We start from the raw sequence: 26,474 nt of genomic DNA on the forward strand, positions 1-26,474 counted from the left end.
ACCAAATTTCAGAGGAAACTTTGCTATGAAACCTAAAAATAACTTTTGTATCTCAAACATCTATAGGCAATAAGTGGCCCAAGAAGACTGGGAAGGTCACAAGAGAATAATCCCAAAATTCATATGTGACCAAAGATGAAACAGGAACATCAAAAATTCCCCAGAGAATGAAGCCAAGTGCAATGGAGAGCAATATAGAGGAAACTTGACACAAGTCTAATTGCTTCCAGTTTCTATCTTGAGATCTATAGCAGATATAATGGTCCTCTCCCCATGCTCGTGTGGATTACTCTGCATTACCCAGAGATCTTGGACATTGAACTTGATGCTATTACTAAATGAAACTGCAGGATTGTGATCCTCAGAGAGGGGGGAGTGCAGTTTGTGTGTGGCTAAGAGATTAAGCCCTATATTTGATGAACATGTGGATAGATTATGGTAGCTCTCACTTATGCTCACTGAAATCCAGTTCTCTCTTCCTTTTGGGAACTTGGAAATCAGAATTTCTGGACTCAGTTTTGTGGAGTAGAGGCATGAGATGATGTTGCTCATTTCCAGGCCAGAGTATTGAATTGCTGGTATAAAACCCTCTAGATTTACTTCACCACTTCTCCTGAGCTGAAAACTATCACTATTTGCAATAACTTAACAGATAGTAAACGCTAAAGACTACACAACAACAAAATGTTAGAATAAACAAACTATAAAGTTGTATGATGCAAAACCAATAAATAAAAATCTATTGCATACTACACTCTAATAATATGTTCATTATAGCATTAATTACAATAACAATGTGGACGCTATCAATAGATGAATTTAAAAAGATGGTTTCCACACGCATCAGCACTAAAATACATATATACTAATAAACAATTATACATTAACACTACACACACACACCCTGTAATATTACTCAATCATAAGAAATTAAAAAAATCTTGCCATTTGACACAACATGGAGGAGACGTGGGGGGGGCACTGGCAAAGTAAATTAAAGAGAGAAAGACAATAAAGGAACATATGATCTCGCATGTAAACTCGAACCCCACCGCACCACCAAACAAAAAGCTGAGCTCAGAGATATAGAGAAAAAATTGGTGGTTTTGATAAGTGGGTGTTGGAGCAGGGATGGGGGAGATGGGTTGGAGCAAAATGGAGGACATTTAAAAAGTACAAATTCTGAGCCATAAAAACAAGTCATGGGGATATAATGTAGAATCTGGAAACTATAATTAATAATACTGTATTACATATTTCAGAGTTGCTAAGAAAGTAAATCTTAAAGTTTTCATTATACAAAAAATATCTGTAACTATGTATGGTCATGGTGGTTAATTAGACTTGTGGTGACGATTTTACAATATATATAAATATCCAGTCATGTTGTACACTACACCTAAAATGAATATGTTATTATTTTAATTATATCTAAATTTTTATTTTTTTGAGATGGAGAAATACTTTCATAAGTTTTTTTTTTTGAAGATTTATTTGTGCATACAAGAACTGGGGAACAGGCTGAGGAGAGAGGACTCACCAGAGACAGCGTGGAGAACAGAACAGGGGGATCGACAAAGTACACTGCTGAGGGGAGCAGTGGGCGAGTCCCGAGAGGTCTATTGCACCAAGTGGCCTGCTCCCTGGCTGGCCAGGGATCTAACTCATGCTGCAGTGGCTGCGGATAGCTTCATAGGTTGCATCCTAACCCTTTGTGCCACCAAGGCAGGCCATATGTCTAAATTTTTAATTGAGCTATCAATCAAAGCATGAGGAAATTTTAAATGTATACTACTAATTGAAAGAACTCATCCTGAAAAAGTTATCTACTGTATGATTCCAACTTTACGATATTAAGGGAAAGGCAAAACTATGGAGACATTAAAAGATCAGAGGTTGCCAGGGGTTTGTAAGGAGGAGGAGGATTTAGGGCAGTAAAACTATTCTGTATGAAACTGTAATGATGAATGCATCTCATCACGCATTTGTAAAAACTCAGAATGCAAAACATAAAAATTAAACCCTAATGTAAACTATGAGTAATAGTTCCGATACCTAATATATTGAAATTGACTCTTAAAAAAATAGAGATTAGTTATAACTGAATCATAACTTTCCCTATTTGTTGGCGCCTTACCTCGTGGCATCAGGATACTTCCCCCTTCCGTGATTGGCTGTGCTCCTTTCGGCCCAGTGCGCATGATGACTTCTGTCGCACCAAATAAGGGCATGTGCCCTTCAGGGATTAGCTGTGCTTCTTTTGGCCCAGTGCGCATGACGGCCTCCGGCGCAACAAATAAGGTTATATGTTTAATCATTGGCTAGGCACTGTTGGCCTGCTTCTTCCGCTTCCGGTCCCCAGCTATAAAGCCCCGCCGAAACCGAAAGTAAAAGAGACCTGCGATAGCTGAACGAAGAGTGTACGTGTCTCCCTCCGTGGTGTACCCCTGTTCTTCAGGTCGCTGCTCTCCCCTCGAGAACCTCGTTGACCAGTCCGCGGGCTCAGGCACCTATTTTTTTAAGATTTATCTATTTATACAAGAACTGGGGTACAGGCCAGAGATGCGCGAGGGTTGAGAAAATTCACTAGAGACAGCGGGGAGCAGAACAGGCAGACAGACCAAAAACACTGCTGAGGGGAGCAGCGGATGAGACAGGAGAGGTCTTCTGCGCCACGTGGTTATCTCCCTAGCCTGCCAGGAATAGAACCCACGCTGCAAAGGATGTGGACAGCTTCACAGCATTGAGCTCAACCTACTGCACTACCAGGAAAATCCAACTTTCCCCATCTTAACTGATAGAAATGAATCAATTAGTTTACTGAGTAAATATAAGACAAAACAGTATGTGTGAATGTAAAATAGGCAAAATTCAGATTTATCAAATTTTTACTTTGGAAGCAATCGTATTGAATAATAAAGTGGTAATAAGTGAATAAAATAGCATAAAAGCAATTAGGCTTCAAAAGGTAAAATAGTTTCTCAAAAGTAACATGTCTAAGGCCTCCCCTGGTGGCACAGGCGGTTGAGCGCCACACTGTGACGCTGTCTGCAGCCTCGGCAGTGTCGGTTCAATCCCCGCTGGCCAGCGAGGGTCCCACATGGTGCCACAGACCTCTCCTGTCTCGTCTGCTGCTCCCCTCAGCAGTGTATTTCGTCAGTCTGCCTGTTCTGCTCCCCTCTCTGTCTCTGGTGAATCCTCTCACCCTCCGGCGCATCTGGCCTGTACCCCGGTCCTTGTATAATAAAACAAATCTTTTAAAAAAAAAAAAAAGTAACACGTCTATATTTAATGAAAAAAAACCCAAACTAATAAATCTTAATATATCACAAAAATATGGGCTTGATTAGCCCAAATTAATAAGAATTTTTGGGTAAATTATAGTGAATCATTTCAATCCTCAAGTCACCAAGTCTGCAATTCTAAAGCAATTGTATTGGATTAATCGAATGCTCCTGTTAAAAATGCAGGTGCTGACTCCATCCTAAATTTGTTGACTCAGAATCTGAAAGAGGTCCAGGAATCCCAAGAATGTCAAGCTTGCAGGTTTGACAGTCACTGACCTATATTTTGTATAAATTTTGGAACTCCATATAATAAATCTTTCACTCTAAAGATGCTAGTTTCTAAAGGCATTTTGTGGCCACATAAGCACTGCTTTCACAATTAATCTCATGCCTGCCCGCTATCCAGAGGTAGATGCACACCTGCCAGGGCACTAGAATTTCATACAGCCCTTGAATGGTAGTGCAAGGCATAATTGTGCAATAATCTGGTTCAGAGTAGAATTTACTGACAGAATGAAGTTCAAGCAAAAGGAAAGCCCATAAATGATTTTTCATTTTTCTGAATGCAAAACTGAGCTGATACTTTTTAAAATAGTTTTTTATTAATTTTTTTACATCATTGTTCATTTTTGAATAATATTTGCTTCCCCCCTCTGGTGGAATCCCCAGAGAGTTTCCTTCACCAATGCACCAGTGCACTATCACCTCAGTCCCCTGTGCTCCTCTCTCCCTCCCGCTGAACCCTCTCCCTCCTCCTCCCGGGCAGGATGTCTCTGATTTACAATTGTCTGTTTTGTTGTGTTGTGTTTGCACTGTTATTATTTTTTTACACTGATGTCTTATTTGGCTCCCCTATATTCCTGCTACAAGTGTAACCATCCGATATTTTTCTTTTTCCTTCTGGCTTATTTCGCTGAGCATAATTCCTTCTAGCTCCATTCATGTTGCTGCAAATGGCATGAGTTTATCTTTTTTGATTGTGGAGTAATATTCCATTGTGCATATATGCCACATCTTCTTGATCCAGTCATCTATTTTTGGGCATTTTGGTTGTTTCCAGGTTTTACCTATTGTAAATAGTACTGCAATAAACATAGGAGTAGAGGTGTTCTTTTGAATCAATGTTTTTGTGTCCTTTAGTAGATCCCTAGGAGTGAAATTGCTGGGTCATGTGGAGATTCCCAAGTTGATTCTGAGCCTAAATTTTCCTCCTGTTCACATTCCCAATAGAGGATAACTAGGACAACTTGAGGTAATGAGGCTTTGCAGTAAGGATATTGATAGAAAACAAAACAAGTTACAAAGATCTTCAAGTGGTTCTTTTGGGAGACCCAGCATTACGGTGGAGGCAAATAGCAACCAAATATAATCCAAGTGGAACAGTTCATCCATTGGTTCATTTTTTCCTAAGAGTGACAACACAATTTATTATTCTCAGTGTTTCTTCCAGTAATTATTTTATTCCATAATTGCACATCTCTGATTTTTACAATGAATCTATCAAACATAATTAAGTTCAGGAATGTTTTGCATCTGAAGAGTATGAAAAGCCTCTGCCATTCTTAGAAATCAAAGATTGGTCAGCTAAGAACAGTTCTATATGCTAAGTACAGCGAAGTTTAATTTATATATATATATATATATATATATAGAGAGAGAGAGAGAGAGAGAGAGAGAAGTAAAGTCAACCAGAGGCAAGAGTAGGCTAAGTCTCATTTAATGTGATTTATTCAACCTATACTGACCTTTCTCTTGTCTTAATGATATTTAGATTCATATTCAACACCACTTAACAATTCTCTAGTACTTATATATGCTACTTGTCCTCCCCCAAATTTTTCAATGTAAGCTTTTAGAGAACAGAGGCTATATCTAAATGAGGTTTTAGCTGTGGAAACAGTTATTGACTATAAAAAACAACACAATGTTAATTATTATCATTACCATTCGTATCTTATTCTAAAACAGCAGAGGAAATAGAATCATTTAAGTCATATCTAATGAATACTTTTCTCTCAAAAGACTATTCAAAGATTTAAATTTATTTCATACTAATTAAATATAATACACAAGCTATATCTTGGTTTCACTTTTAATCTAGACTTTACATTATATGCTCACCAAGAAAAAAGCCATGGGTTATAGAACTATAATGATTTCATAGTTTCAAAAAGGGCAAAACTAAGGTGTTATATGAATAGATTCATTGACAGATTTCTAAGTTAGCTATTTGGTAGTGTTTTTTTTTTTCAGGGATGAGTAGACTTTCAAGATTTTTTAAAATATGAATACAAATTTGCATTTAATCTAAAATAATTATCACAATCACAATTGTCTCAGTGCCCGAGCATGGACTGAGTAAATAAACACTTCCTGATGAATGAGTATGAGATCAAAAATATGTTCCCCAAAAGGACTTCTTACACTGGAGGCAGCCCCACCCTGGAAAATCCCCATCACCACAATGGCTAAGGCCTACAGACCTTCCTGGGGATAAACATGCTTGCATGTCAAGCCATCAAATAAAACTGAAGCTACAAAGAAGGTCACAGAGCTGTCTTAGAGGTAGAAGTACTGGGGAGGAATTGTAGTGAAAAGGAAGCTGTGAGTCAAAATCTGGAAGAAGGAAACAAGACAAACAGGATCTGTCATGGGTTTGACTTACAATGCAGGAAAAATTTACAATGGAGAAGAGAATTGATGGGCATGTGGTTTACTTACTAAAATAAGATAATGTTTGTATTGGAAAGCACCATGTACAACACCTAACTCATACTATGTGCTTGGTGTTTGGTTTGGTATATTAATACTAATTTTGTAATACATGCAGTCAGAAAGCCTGAATTTCCACAAAACTCTATTCAGAGTTCCTCTGTTTTGTCAATGTGTTGTAAGACACATTCTGAAAGGAAATGAGACTCCAAGGATAATCCAACAGATCTGAAGGGTTAAATTATGGTGTCCTGCCATCTATGATGCGGTTGCTCTCTATAAAAGACCATTCCACTGCCAGTGCCCATTAAGATCCACTGTTAGCCCAGGACACAGACCCTGACACCTGACTGGGATGCTGCTGCAAAGCAGATGTACACAACTCTACTCCTTTCTTCTGGTCAAGCCTGCATCTCTGAGATCACAAGAGAAGAGAGTTTCCTGGGCTTTATGGAAGTGACAAAAGATCAAAGAGTCTGTCTAGGGGTCCACAGCACCTCTGGACTCCACCACCACTTCCAACTACTGTCAGTAACCATACTACACTCTGCTTTTATAGGTTTGACTAAATTAGATACTTCAAATAAGTAGAAGTATGTGGTGTTTGTTCTTCTGTGACTGATATTTTACTTAGCATCAGATGCTTACTCAAGGTTCATATGACATTTCCTTTTATGAGACATTCCTCTGTGTGTGTGGGGGGGGGTGTGGATATGTGTGAGAGAGAGAGAGAGAGAGAGAGAGAGAGAGAGAGAGAGATTATACCAAAATATACCACATGTTCTTTTTTCAGTCATATGTTGATGGACATTTAGGTGTTTCTACCTCTGGGCTATTGTGAACAATGCTGAAAAGAAAATGAGTGCTCAAATACCTATTCAAGATCCTTTCAACTCTTTACCGAGCAGTAGGACTATTGGATCAGAAGGTGGTTCTGCTTTTTAATTTTTTAGAGGAATCTCTACACAGTCACATTAACAGTGTACAAGGGTTGCCATTGTTTATTTGTTTGTTTGAGAATAGCCATTCTACCAGGAGTGAGGTGATAAAAAAAAAAAATAGCTCAGTGTGGTTTTAATTTGTACTCCCCTAATGATTAGTGATATTAAGCTGCTTTTAATGTACTTGTTGATCTTCTTTGAATAAATTTCTACTCAGTTCCTTTCTCCAATTTTTAATCAAGTTTTTTTTTTTCCTATAGGAGTCCCTTGTGCATGTTGTCTATTAACTCCTCATCAGATATATGATTCACAAACATTTTCTACCTTTCCATAGGTTGCCTTTTCACTGTTAAGTGTTTCCTTTGCTGATGTCCTACTTCTCTAATTTTTTTTTGTTAACTTAGCTTTTGTTGTGACATCTAAGATAACTGAAAGATCAATGTGATCAAGCTTTTCTTGTGTTTTCTTATAGGAATTTTATAGTTTCAGGTCTTGTATCTATGTCTTTAATCCAAAAGGGTCCAATTTCATTCTTTTGCATGTGCATACTTAGTTTTCCCAGTACTATTTGTTGGTACTCTCCCCATTTAGTCTTAGTACTTTCCTCAAAGAAAATTTGACCATATATACATATCAGTTTATTTATGGACTCTCTAGTGTATCCCACTGACATATATGCCTGTCTTTATGACAACAATCATCACACTGTTATAATTATTGTTGCTTTATAATATGTTTTGATGTCAGGACATCTAAGAAATCTACCTTTGTTCTATATGGAGATTATTTTAGCTATTCAGGGACTTTTGTATTTCCATATGGAATTGATATTGCAAAATAAATTGCATCGATATATTTGAGATTTACAGCTGTAACAAACTCAGAAAATATCCTATCTATATGCAACAGAAATATATGTACTTTTTAAAAGTGTTTTTTAACTTAAATACAAATTAAGATGTCTATTTTGTAGCTCAAGAATTAAAAAAATGACATGGAAAAATAATACTATTCTCATTTGAAATATAACAATGCTGTGATTAGTAGTAAAAAATGATACAGTGGCTGTGTTGACTAGAAAGATCATGGCAACAGTGGTTTATATATTTAAAAATAGAAAATATTCAATCACAGATGCAAATTTGTAAATGTACCCATTATCTTTGGTCCAATTTCTGTCATATTCATCACTCTAGTTGCTTCACAGACAGGAAAGCATGTGTCTCAAACTTTCCCTGCTGGAAACTCAGCAATATAAAACTTAAAGCAGCTGCACATACTTCATTTCTCTTTTGTTTCTCCTATTATATACACAGTTTGACCCCTTTTTAAATAAAGTCAGCAGTGAATAAATGCTTATTGACATATGTAACCATAAACCTCGAGGAATAAATTGTTTTTCCTTTCCTCCAACTGTTCCTAAAATGAGAAGCCACAGAAGTGATTTATCAGGAAAAAAATACAAATCAAGTCAATAAGAAAGTGCTTTCATTCTAATATTTCAATTCATTCCTATTAAGATAAAAGTGTAGATATTTCACAACATTTGGCAGAATGTTCTACATTTAAATGCCTAATATTTTTTTTTAACAAATGTAAAAATGCCAACTAATTTGGCTAAAACCTGAACGACAGAAAGGAGACATTCCTCTGTGTCTGAAGAAGCTGAGGACAAACTTTTCGAAAAGGAGGAGAGTTAGGGCACATGTCTAAAGGCAGGATAAGCACGGTGTGCTTTACAAGGGAGAGCAGAGAGTGTAGCTAAAGGGCATCATGCATTAAAGGAGAATTTTAATGAGAGGAGAATTACCAAAGTAGTACAGGCCAGGTCTATAGGACACGTAGATCCTGGCAAGTAGTTGAATTTTATTCTATAGAAAGCCGAGACCCACTGGAGAATTTTAGCAGGAGAATGACATGACCCAGATGACATGTCAAAATGTACATATGGACAAGATCTTGGTTGGGGGTATGGGGGTAGAGGAAGAGCTGATAGACTATCATAGGCTTCCAGACAGCAGGTACTGGTGGCTTGGAATAGGGTGGTAGTAGTTCTAGCTGGGAGAGAGAACAAATTCAGGTCAGCATTTGAAGATGTTTCTAGGGCTTTGTTGATCAATGTGACGAGGAGATGAGGGGGAAAGAAAACAAGGATGTAGAAGAATACAAACACAAATCGAAGATGGATTTCTAGGAAAGTGTCAAAATACACAACATTCTCTTCTTAACATTCTCTTCTTCAACTTTATAAAAACCCAATGCACCAGTTTAAGACTTGGTTTAACAGAGTGTGTGTAAAACAGGTTTTGGAGTTTTTAATCAAGCCCATACTTAATAGAACCCAACATAACAAGTAATAGAAAACATGGTCCCCACTATGTCCATGAGTATTTTTAAATACATATGTGCAATACACAAACACAGTGTTATCACTCAACAGTGAATTATGTGCATTTATGTAATCACAGACTTCATACAATCATTATTTTATTAGTGGCATAATGTTCTATTGATTAAATACATCAAATGTACAAAATAGTTCCTTATAGAATACATAGGTTATTTCCAGGGGTCCTATTACAGATAATTATCACAATGACTATCACACTGTATATAACTTTCTCAAATTTTAGCTCAATTCCACTGAGAAAAATCCTGCACAGAGAATTTTGAAAATAGAACTGATACATATTTAGTCACCGGTATAGCCATCTTGATTTATAACATATTAAAATATGTCCATATAAATTAGCAAACAACCACTGCCTAGCACCTCCTGAGAGGTCCCTATTCCTCAACAGCAAGGCTCTTGGAATCACCTGATATCTCCAGGATCCCAAAACAAAAAGTTAACATTTGGGTGCAAAAAGATTTCTGGACCCTGCCCATGCACCATGACCATAGGCCTGATTTGTCACTGGCCATGTATTAGCAGTTATTAAATATTTTGACCTTTCAGGGTCCCCAGCATTCATACAAACTATTACGTTTATACAACTTAGCTCAGTTTTAATCATTTTAACAAGTTAAATTTAAATTGTATTAATGAATCAGTGCTATAATATTATAGGGCAAATGATTATCTCATCCAATTCATCCTCTTCTGATCATTCTCATATCTTCTGATTCTAAAAATATCCCGCACAACATTGCCCACAGCTCTCCCCACCCTTATCCACCTGTCCTCTATGCTCTCATAGGTGTCCTTTCTTCTTCCGAAGTGCTTAAAAAAACCTGACAGGAACCTTCTGTACTTCACCACACTCCTCACCTCCATTTCAGTAAGTCTTGGTGGGTTCCTGCTGGCAACCCTTTTTCTCTCCTGTGTAGAAAAGGAGGGGCTAAAATATTTTTTTATTTGTTCATGGTACACAATCTATATTTTTTACTGTTGTCCTAAATATATTTTGGCTTTGGAAGATCATAAAATCGTACGTCCAGGGGTGCTCAAGCATCACACAATTCTGAACTCAATGAATAAGTTATTATTCTCTATCTTAAATAAATACTGATCTGTACAGGAAAGATAATCACTATTTAGTGAAAAATTCATATAAGCAATTTGTGTTGAACACGTCCTTCAAAAATCTTGAGCAAGGGCATTATTACATAGCATCATAGTCACTGCTCAGGGTGTCATTGCATTATACAATAAGTGCAGCGCAAATCCCAACCAATTTTGCAGTTCTTCTCATATGTTATCTGCTTACTTTTAGCTGTACCAAATAATTTTGAAAGTTATTCATAAAGCAACATGAACATAGCATAATTCAATTAAATCAGGACACATGGACAGAATTCAGGATAACTGGGGATTCAATCATCAGAAAGGAAATTTGAGATGCTATGAGAAGGCTATCCTAGAAAGAAATGCTAGACTGACATCCAATAAAGAAAGTCTCAAAATTGTCTTAAGATACTCTTCAAAGAAGTGAGAACATTTTTAATGAAATTAACATCAAGAACATCAAGAAACGAATACAATCATCTCATCTAAGACTCTTCAAATACTATTGAAAGAGAAAATCCATCAATCCAGTGACTATATACTTATAACTTACCATATGTGAGCTACAGTGATAGGTGATCCATGTGATAAATAAAATATGCAGTCCTCAGGGATTTTAAAGTCTCGTTCGCAATTGGATACATAGAGTTGAAAAACTATACTAAGGTCCAAATAGGAAAATCACTTACATAAGTGAGTTTTCCCATATGTTATAAAGTGAGCATGTGCTGGACCATAAAGGGTAAGAAACCTCTGAGAAAGTGGAGCAATGTGTAATTGAGTTCTAAATAATGTCATTAATAAAGAAACTGAAATAGAAATCTTTCAAGAATAATAAGTAGTTCCTCCTCAAGTCTATAAAGAGCAGTCAGAGATGTAATTAGTTTAATAGAGGACTTTGCATGTTTAGATTTGGAGCTTCCCTTAAAGGCAATAGGAAGTCAATAAACAGAACAGTGGTCAAAAGACATATTTGAGGAAGCTTAAACATGAGTCTATATGGCAGATTTTAGCTGGTAATACTGTAGTAGTACAAGGAAATGATGGCATGCCGGTAACAATGCTTATCAGCTCCCTAGAAACTTTTCAAAGATCATATATTCTTTCTACATTTGTCATTAGGCAAGTGGGAAATCTAGTAAGACTAGAAGAAAGGAGACATTTCCTTGTTAGATTAGCTCGTATCCTGCCCTACCTGCCCTACCTGCTTATCAGTATGAGTGCTGCTCAGAAAACCTAGAGAGAACCACCCACAGATTCCCCTCTACCATCAAGTTCTCAAAAATTTCATCATAGGCTAATCAATTTTAAATAAACAATAGCAGAAATTGTTAATATGGCCACTAAATATTAAAATCAATCTGGGGCCTCCACGGTGGCACAGTGGGTTTAGCACAGTGCTGTGAAGCTGTCCACAGCCTCTATAGCACAGGTTCAATTCCTGGCCAGCCAGGGAGATACCCACATGGCCCAGCAGACCTCTCCTGTCGTGCCCGCTGCTCCCCTCAGCAGTGTTTTCACGCCATCTGCCTGTTCTGCTCCCCGTTCTGTCTCTGGTGAATTCTCTCACCCTCCCGTGCCTCTGGCCTGTACCCCAGTTCTTGTATTAATAAATAAATCTGTTAAAAATAAATAAATAAATAAATAAATAAATAAATAAATAAATAAAATCTGCCATGGTCCTAAGCGCCCCACCTCCACATCCTTGCGGTGTATACTCAGCTGCAATGCCTACCTGTCCCCAGAGGGATTGCTGAAACTAGTCACACAGTAAGGTAACCACAGAGCAACTTATGTGTGACTACTCACACCCCACAGGCAGGAGACTGGCTTATTTTGGCCCAGTATTCCTCTCATGTCACAACCAGCAAAGTGTGTCGTCCTTGTCTGGACCCATCAAGATACCCTATAGGACCTAAGGACAGGGAAACTCATGTTTCCCCCCCCTTGTTGACACTCCTGCTGCCTGATGTATTCAATGGTAAGGTGCTTTCTCAGCAACTCTGTGTTTTGTTATCTATTTTGTTTCTTATGGAATGATGGCACCGTTATCTTTAATGAGGCTGGGTTCTTCTTAAATAGCAGGTTGGGTGCCAAAAGAAAAATACCGGATGGTCTCACTCATAGCAGGAATTTAGAAAACCTAAATAAGGGACCAGGAAAAAGAATAACTATAAGAGAGAAAAAATCAAAATCAACAAGCAACTATAAACCAGAGACACACTATGGGGCAGGGGGTGGGGGAAGAGGAGGGATTGGGGTCAAAATAAGGGGGGTGCAATTGTGTGGGGAATATAATCAAAATGAAAATGCATACATTGTGCAAAACTGAAAAATGATGTAAGAATTATATAAAATAAAATACAACAAAAAAAAAAGACAAGAATCCTATTGATTAGGCACAGGGACATAAAATTTCTAGGAATCAGGAATAAATGCTCCCACATCCAAGTGATGGGCCAGGAAATGGGGGAAATAAATAATCCCCATTGTTCTTTCTTGTTTATGAAAAGAAATTGAAATAATTCAAAATAAATTCAAAATAAGCTGCCCAAACAGTACCACAGTGTTCTTGTTCACCCATAGAATAGTAGACTAGGAAAGCAGCAGCAGAACCACACCCTGTTTTGACATCCACAAATACAATCATCTTCTCAGGGGAGCATGTACGATAGAGTACACCACGCTCCACAGGAGGGAGGGACGGGAACCTGGAACCACTTGTCAGACAGAGGATCTATTACAGACATAGCCAGTGGATTTCTGTGATGAGAGAATGACAGAAGTCACACTCCGAAAAGATGAATGGCAGCATCGAGGCCAGCTCGCACGACACCTCACACTGCCAGGTATGCCAGCAATTCAGCTGGCACCACCATGGTCCTCAATAAGGCCTCCTACTTTCAATTTCTGTTTCAATGACTCTATTATGACTGTCCCAGAAAGTCTTCCAATGGAAGGGAAACTGCCTCTACAGAACCAGACTTCTCTGTGGAGATCAATGTTGCTCTACTAAAGAAAGTTAAGAGTTGGGTGACTTCCATAAAACAAACTTTCTTCAGCAGTTCTACTGCCTGGCCCTGCACTTCTGTATCCTGACTTGAGAATCTTTAGAGAAATATGAACTAGAGATGTGTCCAAGTTTTCTCCATTCTCAGGAGGATCATAAGTCTTATATATAATGGACCATGCATGGCTCAAAACCCCCATCTCTTTCTGACAGATGTCAATGATCCTCTGCTGCTATCTCATCACCACCACCAGTATCTAAAGACCCTTGAGAGTTACTCCAGTTGCTGACACACCAATGCAATGCTGCATACAAAGACATACCCTGTTATTGGATATTCAGACCCTTTACAATAAGACAGTGGTCCTACTCATGGCTAAAGAAAGTCAACAGTTTGCAAAAAGATATGGTATTCAATGGGTATTTCACATTTATTTTCCTGAGACTACAGGCATAATAACAAGGTGGAAAGCACATTTAAATACATGAATGAAGATTGTTGGACAGAACATGTCAACATTGTATACCAAAATCTTAGGGTGACAACAAGAGCATTAAATATAGTTGTTCCCAGTAAGAGACCATGTCCTTTGGAATGATTGCTTGGGGGAACTCAAGACACAGGAGGAAATGGGGAATGGAATGGGAAGTTCAGGTCTCTCTGTGATTCCATCAGTCTGACAATACCAGCCCTCCTCTTTTTTTTTTTTTTTTTAGAACTCAACTATCATTTTTTTTATTTTTTGCATCATTGTTCAATTTTTTAATAATAAATTTTATTTTTATATTCCCCATACAATTGCAACCCCCCATTCTGAACCCAATCCCTCCCCTCCCGCCCCCCCACCCCCCAAAAAGTGTCTCTGGTTCATAGTTTTTTGTTGATTTTGATTTTCACTTTCTTATAGTTATTCATTTTCCTGGTCCGTTATTTAAGTTTTCTAGATTCCTGCTATGAGTGAGACCATCTGGTATTTTTCTTTTTCTTTCTACCAGCCCTCCTCTTTTGCCCCACTGATTGTGGTATCTGGGAAGTCTAACTGGTTTTATCCTAGAGTGATGACTAGAAAGAGGGTATAAGTGAATTCAACCTAATGTTTGAACTATACCTGGCTTTAGTTATTAAGTCTAACAGATAACAGACCATGAGGAAAAACAACTGGCAGCAGCTCTCAGTGTGGACCTCCTATCCCCCACATATGAGACCTATGTAAATTGTCACAACCTTGTTTCTATATGACTGATATGAATTCAAATGTCGTCTCCTGAGGCCCAAGTAACCTTGGGTTATACCATGTGTGGCAAATGAGTCTCTGACGACCTGGTGACTCTGCCCATGAGGCTTAACTGAACCCATGAAATGGTGAACAAACTTGGTTTAACATCAACAGTCAAACTGGAGTGATTTATGCCCTTGGAGTGATGTATTTATATGTGAAGGAGAGTGGGTTATGGGGTGACTGCTATGGAGACAGAAGATGCCTTTTTGCCTCTGTATTGCCCTCTGTAATTGTTGCACTGACACTGACCTATCTCTGGTGACATGTGCTCCTCTCCTGCAGAACAACTCACTGCACACTGGGTTCATTACCCTCCCTATGGTACTCCCCATGGGACTCCACCAAGGCCACTAGTGCCTCCATCATTTTGTTCCTTCTGTTTTCTGTGCTGTGAAAAATTATCTTATTCAGCTCATTGTATACTACACAGTTGTGGAAGGTTTACTACTTGTTGTTCATTAGGAGTTTGGAGGTCTTCCCTGACAATAAATAACTGAATAAGCCAATAAAGAATGCTAAAGAGAACATGAGCCTCATTAGAGAAAATATGAACCACATACTCAACGACTTTAAAGAAATGATGAGGAGGGAAAGTAAATGTAATGGCATTCACTAAAAATAAATACACACGTACATACATAGTTGAAACAGAAAAAGAAAGTGATAATAGCAATCCAGGTTGACTAATAAATTTTAGATAAAGTGAGAAAATCCATAAATAATTGAGAATTATTTATTTATAAATAAATCATAACAAATGATAGTACTGAAACTGGTAGTTGAAAAGAAAACATAGTTCTGGTAGATATTTTTTTTTTCAAAAATTGATTCATAAGAAAATATCATGTTGGTTCATGTAATATAAATTAATCTGGAAGGCTTTTTAAATACTGGATCAAAAATTACTCAGTTTACAAGAAAGCAAAACAGGTCCATAATTTAGCACATTAAAAAAATCCAAAAATGGCATCCCTGGTGGCGCAGCGGGTTGAGCACAGCGCTGGGAAGCTGTCCACAGCCTCTGCAGTGTGGGTTCGATTCCCTGCCAGCCAGGAAGATTCCCACATGGCACAGCAGACCTCTCCTGTCTCACCCGCTGGACCCCTCAGCAGTGCTTTCGGTCTGTCTGCCTGTTCTGCTCCCCGCTCTGTCTCTGGTAAATTCTCTCAGCCTCCCATGTCTCTGGCCTGTACCCCAGCTATTGTATAAATAAAAATAAATAACCAAAAAAAATTGAAGCCAAGATGAAGAGGGAAATAAGAAGTAAATTTAAAAAAAAAATCCAAAAATGTGGATCACCAATATGTTGGCATATATTTAACAATTTCTACAGAAAATGAAACATTTGTAAAGTGTGTGCCTGTTTCCATGATATACATGAAATCACTATGACCAGTTTTAAGTTGTCTACATGTTATTAATCAGAGTTGGAAAAAAATGTGCAGTTGGCTCTTGTGAACTGGTATCTCAGCCCTGGCAAGCACTAAACTAGGGCGATGGACAAAATGCTGCATGAATTTCAATGATAGAGACAGCCCAAGGAAACAGTACAATTTATTGGGGAAAAATGTAGGCTGTGGTCTTAGATATATTTAGGTTAAAAAAATTCTTTATTTACTATTTGCTTTTGTGTGGTCATAGGATTGCAATAAAGTTACTTCAATGTTGTTAGATTTACATTTCTATATGCACAATTGGAAAAACAAGAGATTCACCTTATCTTGTTTAAGACTCTATGAATGTAATTTTAAGCATGTAATCACTTGCTACTGTGCTTCACCGAGTATAAAGAAAAACTGCCTATCTTAGCTAACAATAGAATATGCTCAAACTCCTTAATATAATACATATGGTCCTTTCCAATCTAACTGGAAAACCATAATTCCCGCCTTCTCTCTTCATGTTTAGTCATTGACTATAGTTTCCTGAGCAGGCTAAGCAAATCCAGGCTACCCTACCTTAGTTTGTGGTTATTTCCTTTGTCATTTTGCTCCCTAGGAAATATCCTTTAGAATCCTGCTAAAATCTTTGGTTTCTCTATGAATCTTTCAGTGACAAGTTCAACCTTCCCGCCTTTCTCTGTTTCTTCACGTGGCCATACAGACTTTTTTATAGTATTTGTCATATTATGTCTTAATCATTTGTATACACATATCTGTCTGCCTAACAGTATCTTTGCCATCACATGTATTTACTCACTTCATGTCTACTATCTTGAGAATAGTTTATCATACTCATTTTTATATCCTAAGCCCTCCCCACAGTGCTTGGTGCAGTGCCTCCCATTGTTTGATGATTTAACTAATGAGTCTAAGCAATAACTATAAAGGTCTGGGATAAGATAGACATATTAATCAGTATTCTTTTTAAAGTGACAGAAACCCAAATTCAATTCCCTTAAGCACAGTATTTACAGACAGTAAAAAACTTGGACAGCTCTCTGTATGCATTGGGGTTTAATTAAAGACTAAAACACCAGTATTTTGAACAATGAAAATATTAATACAGAGTAGTGTTAATGAGGTAAAGTGTAGTTAATTTCAAAAAGATCTAGAAGAGAATTCCAAGGTACAACAGAACAGCAACTTTAGAGAGTTGCTGCATTCCTAACTGCTGAGAGAAAAATGATTAAGGAAGAAATTTGGAAACTTCCAGGAAGGACCTTCCCTCTACATGAGTCTGATGTTTGAGGAGCAGCTGACCGCTGCAGAAACATGCTGCCACTGATCCATGTAAAGAAACAGGCTTGAAATGACTTGCCAGACCCTTGGGAGCAAGTTGCTGCTGAGGAGACAGTTGCCAGGACCCACTAATCCCACACCAGCATCACTCCCAGGGATAATAGAGGACACAGAAAGAAAAGCCTCTTCTCCCTTGTCCCATTGTTTATCTCCTCCAGCAACACCTATTGGCAGGGGCTTATAAACCAGTCAGGAAGAGAAAAAATGTAGTCTGTGAAGTTCAGCTTCACTATCACAGTGAAGGACCAAAAAGAGGAGGGCTTAGAGATGAGTAGTAGTAACCGGCACATTCCCCAAACTGGAATAAATGCTATAACATCAGGACAGCTGCTGAGACTCCAGGTACAAAGAGCAGAGACTCAAACTCTGGCAGTGTCCTTCCTGCCCCAGCTCCCAATGGGGCCTTTCTCTAAGCATCACACTTCTGCCACCATTCAATCCTAAGTCAGAAATCTCCGACACCCTTGCTGTCCAGGACCACACTTTTCAAATCAAGGCCAGAGTAGAGCCCAAGCTTGGAAGGCAAGTATCTGCTCCAGCTCCATCATAAATAAATTCTCTATCCCAAGTCAAGGGTCCTCCTTTTTCAATAAGTCGATGTGACCAAGAGGGCACATAACTCTAGCACTTATGTGCATATGCTCATTTCTGAAGGGAGGGAACTGGGGGTTACAATTGTTCCCTCCACATGGGTGAAATGGAGAAGAAAACCTTCCCCAAAAGAAGGGGTAGGAGAAAAAAACCCTACAAATCCTTCAATGGGTCATTCTATGCCACACTTTCTCTCCTTCAGGCTATATGTTTTAAAGCACTATTTCTTTTTTTAAAAATTACTTTTGTGTAGAAGAACTGGGGTATAGGTCACAGGTGGGGTTAAGGAGGGTGAGAGGATTCACCAGAGACAGAGTAGGGAGCAGAACAGGTAAATCCACTGAAGTGCACTGCTGAGGGGAGCAGCAGGGGAGACAGGACAGGTCTGCTGCACCATGTGGGTTAGCTCCCTGACTGAGGATCAAAAGGCCCCAATGAGAGTAGTGCTGAGACTTAATTGCTAGGCCACCAGGGAGGCCCTCTCCATCAGGCATTATCTAAGACCCTGTCGGTAAAGCACAGATGGAAGCCTACAAATCTCATGAAGACAATTGCACTCCTATACAACCACCTTGCTCATGTCTGATCTTGGCCTCCATTTCAGCAATGGCCGAAATACACGTCAACAGGCCGCAGGTGAACAACAACGAGACAGGGAAGTCCTAGCGCTGGCTGAATTTCACTGATGAGCTTCTTAAATGCAGGACAAAGATGATTTGAAAGACAAGTTAAAGTTTTCTGTATTAGAGATAACAGGTTTTAAATTAAAATCCTTCTTTACAGCAAACCAATAAAGATTATGACTAAGGGGTTTTTATTCAAGAAGAGTAATATACATTGCTATGGTATTTTCTTTAATGCTCAATTTATGAAACTGACAACAAACTTTGAAAATCTGACAACAAACTTTGAAAATCAATTTTTGAGCACTTAGAAATTTATTTTATAGCTGATTAATTAAATTTCCTTAAATAATTTAAATTATAATTATAAATTTAGTATATTTGATCCCTTTCTATTAAGCATCTAAAACAGCCAACAAAGCAGCTGTAAGCACTGACTACAAATTTTTCCAATTATAACTTCACTGCAACAGAATTAACTTTATTATGTATCTTATTTGAAGCCACAATACCTACACTACCTGTAACACTACAGCTAGTTATCAATGTGCTAAAATCTTCTTATCATTATTTTGATACATTGCTAGTGCTCCTATTTTTTTAAACACTCTCAGACAGAAAGCGAAAAGGTGACTCGCATACAGGTCAAGACTGCAGATTCTGAGCCATGGACTAGATTGTCTGAGCAGGGCTCTTGATGTGACTACAGTGTTATAGTAACTCAAGCTTGTGGAACAGCATCATAAGCTACATTCTTTTATACAAAAAAAAATGTTTTTTAAGTTTCAATCTTTTGTACTGGTAGTTTTTTACCCACAATCTAGAATCAATTTATGTTCTTTTTTTTTTTTTTTATCAAATCAGCACTGGTTTACAATCGACATTTATGTTTTAGAGGTATAGGATCTTCCCCTCCAGGTATTATTGCTCTACCACATTGGATAGCAAAAGAAACCATCAGTAAAACAAAGGACACCCTTCAACATAGGAGAAAATATTTGCCCACCATACATCTGAAAAGGGGCTGATGTTGTAAGTTTTATGGCTGATATCCAAGAAACTTGTACCTTTTCTGAAAATGATGTACATTGAAACCTGTCTGCGTGCTTGCTGATTCCTAATCTATGGTCTGTCATTGTGATATAATGGACCTAACCTACTGACATTATTAAAAGTTATATATTTTTACCATTTTTTTTAATTTTGCTTAATGGAATCACCTTGTGTTTAGTATGTATGGATAGTTCACCTCTTTAGGAAATTAGGCTAATTGGTTTTACTGGGGTAAAAATAGCTTTAAAATATCTATCTTCTTGACCAACAAATCTGATAAACTTCTGTTCCTGATTTGCTAGATCCTTTTATATGACCAACAGTGCTGATCACTACTTTCTGCTCCTGGTAAAGTTTCTACCCTATATGTGATTCCTTTCTTGCTTATTTACTTACACACACACACACACACACAGAGCAAAGCAAAAGTCCCTACTATACCCATAATTTTTTTAAATATCCAAGTACATATAAGTATCTTTTATATATTAAATACTCTTTGCTGAGTATTTATAATAAGAATATGAAAACATTTTCACTTGAGGTCTTGGAATTCATGCCCTTCTACAGATACATATTTCTGAGTGTTGTTATCATCATTATTGGATCCTCGTAGGAAGTCCTCTTTAGCAGACCTGTTCTCTCCATTTTACTGCCCTTTACATCTTGGGATGTTCTCTTGTTTTCTGACAACAGAACATTTTGTTATATGTATAAGTAGGAGATAAATCCCATATATTGTAGAAACACTACCAGTAACATATTCTAATTTTTTTTAAGATTTTTTTTTTATAGAGGCATGTTTTATTTATTTTGTTTTGTTCGTTTGTTTGTTTTGTTTATACAAGCACTGGGTACAGTCAGAAGCGCGGGAGGGTGCGAGAATTCACCAGAGCCAGAGCGGGGAGCAGAGCAGGCAGAGGACCGAAGTACACTGCTGAGGGGAGCAGCGGGCGGCAGGAGAGGTCTGCGCGCCATGTGGGACCCTCCTCCGGTGGCCGGGAAGCAGCCGGGGATCGAACCGGCACCGCAGAGGCCGCGGGCAGCTTCGCAACCCAACGCTCAACCGCTGCGCCACCGGGGAGGCCCCTAATTTTTTTTAATGCCTTAAGACAGGAAGAAAACAAGTACCTCCAATGAGACCCTATCCCTTTTATATAAAAACAAAATCAGAGATTAAACAAAATCTGGACAATAAGGTAACACTATAGAGATGGTTTTGGGGAAAAAAGACATGAAATGCTGTCAGACTTTTCAAGTGTCCGAGAGTAAAAAAAAAAAAAAAAGTTTGCATGTGTTTAAAAGTATAACTTTAAGCTAAGTTTTCCAATTTTCTATGGTAGGTTTTTATTTCCTTCTTTCCTTATAGTACACTATTTTAATAACCTCTAGGATTTTTTCCTATATTGATAGTAAAATTTCAATGCTCAGCAAAGAGATCCTCAAGAGAGAGTTAAAAGTTTAGGATTACACATTGCTTACATACAATGCACTAAAAGTAGAATTAAAAGAAATTTGTAAATAAATATATATGCTAAGGATGAAAAAATTAGAAATGGTGTGATTCAGGATTTCGGAATGGGGGATTACTGTAAATAATGAGACAGCCATATCTAGACAGAAATGCCACTCTCGCTGTGAACATGTGTGGCACTAGCAGTTGAAGGGTGGACTGCAGAGAAAAGCCAGCTACCAAGAAACAAGCAGCCAGTTTCATAAGAGTTTGTGGATTATAGTGGTGGATTAAATCAGTCCTACTTAAAGGAAATTTCTACATACTCATATATTACCAAAGTATTTATTATAAAACCATATTTGCTGAAACTAGTACAGAATTACTCAGTTAGGTATTAATTTTATTATAGTATTTGACTTTCATTAGATATTCTGGAACATACTGAAATTTGATTAGAGAAATGGCAGCAGTGGCAGCCCAGTTTCTGAACCCCTTCAGATCTCACATTTGAAAGCAAACAGATAACTAGAAAGCAAACAGAAACAGATATCAGCATCTTCAACAAACTTAGGTCACAAGGTGTCTTCATGCACACTAAAATATGGACAGAAGTGAACAAACTTTCAACAGCCACAAGACATGCACAGCTTCTATGCCAGAGGAAGCCTAAGGAAGCAACCAAGGATGCGATGGTCCTAAGAATCCTACAATAGCTGACAGGAACTCACTAGATATTTCAGAGGATCAGTGTGACAACAGCAGCTGGAACCGTGGATTCTGCATTCTTTCCAGCGAGCATGCAAGGTGAGTGTCAAGCCTCTTGCACTAAGTTCTGGAGAAACTGAAGTAGTCCGTGCTTATGAACTCATAAAATTCCTTCCAGGACAAAGCCCAGTGCTAAGGATAAAATGCTAAGAATAAAATCTAATTTGAGAAGCATAGGACAACAGAGAAAAGAATAAAGAGGAGGTTCACATAAAAGCTGTGCATGGAAAAGAGCCAAGATACTTCAGAAAGCAAACCACCATATTTTCATGCTATACAAAATGGTACAAAAGTCAGCTTTGGGCTGCAAAAATTAGAAAAGTTATTTTAAACAACTCTTCCTTCTGCAAGTTCACAAGTTGAAGAATAATGATTTTTTTTAAAAAAAGGTAAGCCAAGGATAAGATCAATCTCATAAGTTAATGTGGGAAATATATTGTTACTAGAAGAGGGGAAATGAGTAACATAATGTTTATAATAAGTGAGGTCCACATGAGTATGCACCAGTAAGCAGCTTTTGAATATTTACAGAGTGAACTAGAGGTTACACTGATTATGCTTAAGACAGTGAAATGGTAGACTCTTGGCTATAGATACAGAAATAATAAAATGTTACATCTGTAGAATGCTTTACACTTCCATATAATTTAAAATTTGGTCCAGCATTTGGTATTTATCATAAAAAGATTGGGAATTATTCTCATTTTATTACTGGAAAAGCTGAGATTCATCGAGTGAAATTTTTTCAGGACTACATTGCTTAAAGTGCTAGAATGCAAGTTTGCCGCAAGCGCAGTCTAAAAAAAATATGAAAACTATAGTATGTCAGAATGAACTAAGTACACTATAAAAAGTGGTTTTAAAGGATTAAAAGATTAGCATAAATCAGAATTAGATGCCCTGCGATGTTTGCATATGCTGGCTTTGTAATAAATAGTGCATACTTCAAAAAAAAAAAATCCTCAAATGAAGTGATAGAATTCAGGAGAGAATTAGAAATAATTTCAGAAAAAGAAAATGCTGACCTGGAAGCAATAGAAGGCTGAAAAGCAGGCATTAGACATAATAGAGGTAAAAGGGAGGGAAATGTTAATCAAAAAGTTAATAACTATGAGATACCAATACACACTTACTAGAGTGAAGAAAATCCCAAACGTTGACATCACCAAGTGCTGGTAAGGATGCGGAACAACAGGAATTCTCATTCACTGCTGGTGGAAATGCAAAATGAGCAACAGTCTGGCAGTTTCTTACAAAAGTAAAGTAAACATACTTCTACCATATGCTCCAGCAATCACACCCCTTAGTATGTACCCGAGTGAGCTGAAGACCTATATCCACACCAAAAGCTGCATATGCATGCTTATAGCAGCTTTGTTCATAATTTCCAAAATTTTGAAGCAACCTAGATGTCAGCAGGTGAGTGGATAAATAGTGGTACAAACAATGGAATATTAATCAGCACTAAAAAGTAATGAACTATCAAGTGATGAAAATATATGGAAAAATTAAATACATATTAACTATAATATTAACCATAAATTTTTACACTATTAGTATTAATTTTGAAGATAATTATTAATGCCATTAAGTAGAAGAGCCAGTAAAAGAGGGATCAAAACAGAGGCAGGAGGAGCACAAGGGACTATGGTGATAGTTGAAGGAGAATTGGTGGTGGGAATTCTATGGGGACTACACTCAGAAGAGAAAGTAAACATTGTACAAAAATGAACAATGATGGAAAAAATATATATATATAAATAAATTCTAAAAATGTAAAAAAAGAATAAGAAGAACCAATAAGAAAAAAAAAGGCTATATATGGTATATGTTTAACTATGGAGACAGTAAAAATCAGTGGTTCCCAGGAGTTAAGAGGAAAGAAATAGGAGTAGGCAGAGGACAGAGGATTTTAGGTAGTAAAACCATTCTGTGTGATATGATAACTGTAGATAAATGTTTTTCACATTTGTCAAAACCCACAGAATGTGTAATCCTGGAGTGAACTCTAATGTAAATTACAGACTTTGGGAGACAATGATGTGTCCATGCAGGTTCCCAGGTTATAATAAATGCACCATTGTGAGGGAAGATGCTGATAGCAGGAAAGCCCAGGGAATGGTGGGCTTATTAATCAGGGCAAGAAATCAGAATTCTATCAGAAATTTCAACTACAATGCTTTATGTAAAAAGAAAATAATGTAACATATTTAAGATATCAAGGAAAACAATGCAAGTCAAGCTGATTTGCAAATAGACTGAACACATCCAACTAATATCAGCACAAAAGAACGCAGATATATTTTTCTCATGATTATCCTGAGAAAACCACTAGATAACAAGTGTCAGATCCCCAAAATTACACATTTCCATAGGATACGAGATGAGCATTAAGTCCTACACATACGTGGTTAAAGGAGTAATATTATAATGTTTCATATCTGTGACAAATATATCACACAATTAGTTTTTTGAGTGAAGAAGAATGAATAGAACCTAAGCATAAACAAATGCTGTTTCTATATTGGTGACAGTATTAACATGTAATTCTGAATCTGTTGTGGAATAAAGTAAATGAATAGGTGATGGTCTATTCATCCCATGACTATAAGAATCAGAATTCCTGATGTTCAAAGATTGATTCATGAAGATATAAGTTATGAAATAGAGCCCCATGAGGTCATGAACTTGACTTGGAAGTATCATTTCTTAGTATGAAATTTTTAAATTTATTTTGAGATATCACTTTTTCTTCTGTTCACTGAAAAGATCTAAAAGTAATGAAAAGGCCTACCAATCCATCATCAGTGAGAAATCCTAGCACCTAGATTAATTTCATGACTTTAAAAGCTGGATAGGGTTATTAGAAGAAATGGAAGGGGTTATAAATGGAATAATAAATTGCAAATATGAATTTGCAGGGGCTGCAAAATTAACATAACTGACAAAAACCTATGTCTTCATTTGGGTTATTTGCAAATGTATCTGCCTTATAGTAATTCACTAAGTTATCCATTTGTTTTATGCATTTTGTACAATGAAGATTTAAAAAAAATAAAGTGAGTATTTTTATAAATCCTTTATATCTCAGGCTTATCTTTTGTTTTTTAACCTGATGTTCTGAGCATGCTTGTTTTATAACATCTCCCCTTTCTAGAGTCACCATTTTATTGGTAAACTTAATTTACCTATACTCTTATCTACGCTTGGAACAGAACAGTACATACAGCAAGAGCTCAGGAAGTGGTTACAAAACAAAGTGAAATGTGCCCCTAATAAAGAAATCTAAATGTTTGAATACTAACAGAATATCCATGGAAAAATAAATATAAAATTTTTATGTTAGCTCTAATGAGAATGTGGTTTGTTTCTTCTAAAATAAAAATAAAAAATAAAAACAAAACAAAACTGCAGTGTTCAGAGTTGGGGCACGCAGCAGCTGTTTGGGCAATGAAAATTCTGCCCAAGCAGCGGCAGTGTGTACTTTTCATCTTTGAAATGAAGAGTAGCTTTACACGAGGCACAGAACTCTATAAAACTATCTTTGATTGCAATTGATCCTCTCAGATTGGGACTTCCGTCCCTCGGAGGCAGATGCCCAAAAGCCAAGTGCGAGTAGGTATTTATTTCAAGAGATTGGTGAGTCCATTGTAGGAAGCGACGCTCGCAGGCTGAAAGGATGGCTGTCAACAGGAAAGCTTCCCTTAACATCCAGAATCTAAGTAGTTGCTCATATTTAATAAAATTCAAATTAATTTTAAAAAATCATTGAAGGTTTTTTCCTTATATCTATGGGACTCATATACTTTGTTTCCATTCAATACTATTTTCCCAGCTTTTTATTTTGAACATTTTCAAAGCAACAGAGCAGTTGGAAGTCTAACACATGAACACCCATATGCCCTTCATCTAAATTCACCATTTTTTAACATTATTGGCAATGTTATTCTCTTGCTGTTTATATTTTCTTGATCGTTTTATAATTAAATTGCAGGTTTTGCCTCATCATTCCAATAAATTAGCATCATTTCCTAAGATTAAAATTATAAACATTCTTCTACACAACCACAATAAGACTCTCATACTTAGTAAAATTAAGACCAGTAAGGAGGAGGGGGCGGGAGAGGAGGAAGACATTCAAATCTTACCAATTGCTGAAAATATTTTAAAAGATTAGAGTTTTCCTTTTTTGACCCAGGATCCAACCAAGATTCAGGAAATGAATTTGATTGTTTTATCCTTGGTCTTCTATATAAGATAGCCACTTCACCTATTCCTTGTTTGGGTTTTGTTTCTTGTTTTTTCCAATGTCATTGATTCATTTTGCCTCAGGACAGGCTAATGGTCTTGTAGAATATCTCACATAATGAATATGTCTGACTGATGCTTCCTTAGTAGGTTCAGCTAAAACACTTTTTGCAAGACTAATACACAGGAAATTTTGTGTGATTCTTATTTTGTTGAATCAAGATGCCCATAACACCTGTAGGAACTCTTAGGAATGCTG

The sequence above is a fragment of the Talpa occidentalis genome, unplaced genomic scaffold (genome assembly GCF_014898055.3).
Source record: "Talpa occidentalis isolate TD23 unplaced genomic scaffold, MPIMG_talOcc4v2.1 talOcc4.5, whole genome shotgun sequence".
Lineage (NCBI taxonomy): Eukaryota > Metazoa > Chordata > Mammalia > Eulipotyphla > Talpidae > Talpa > Talpa occidentalis.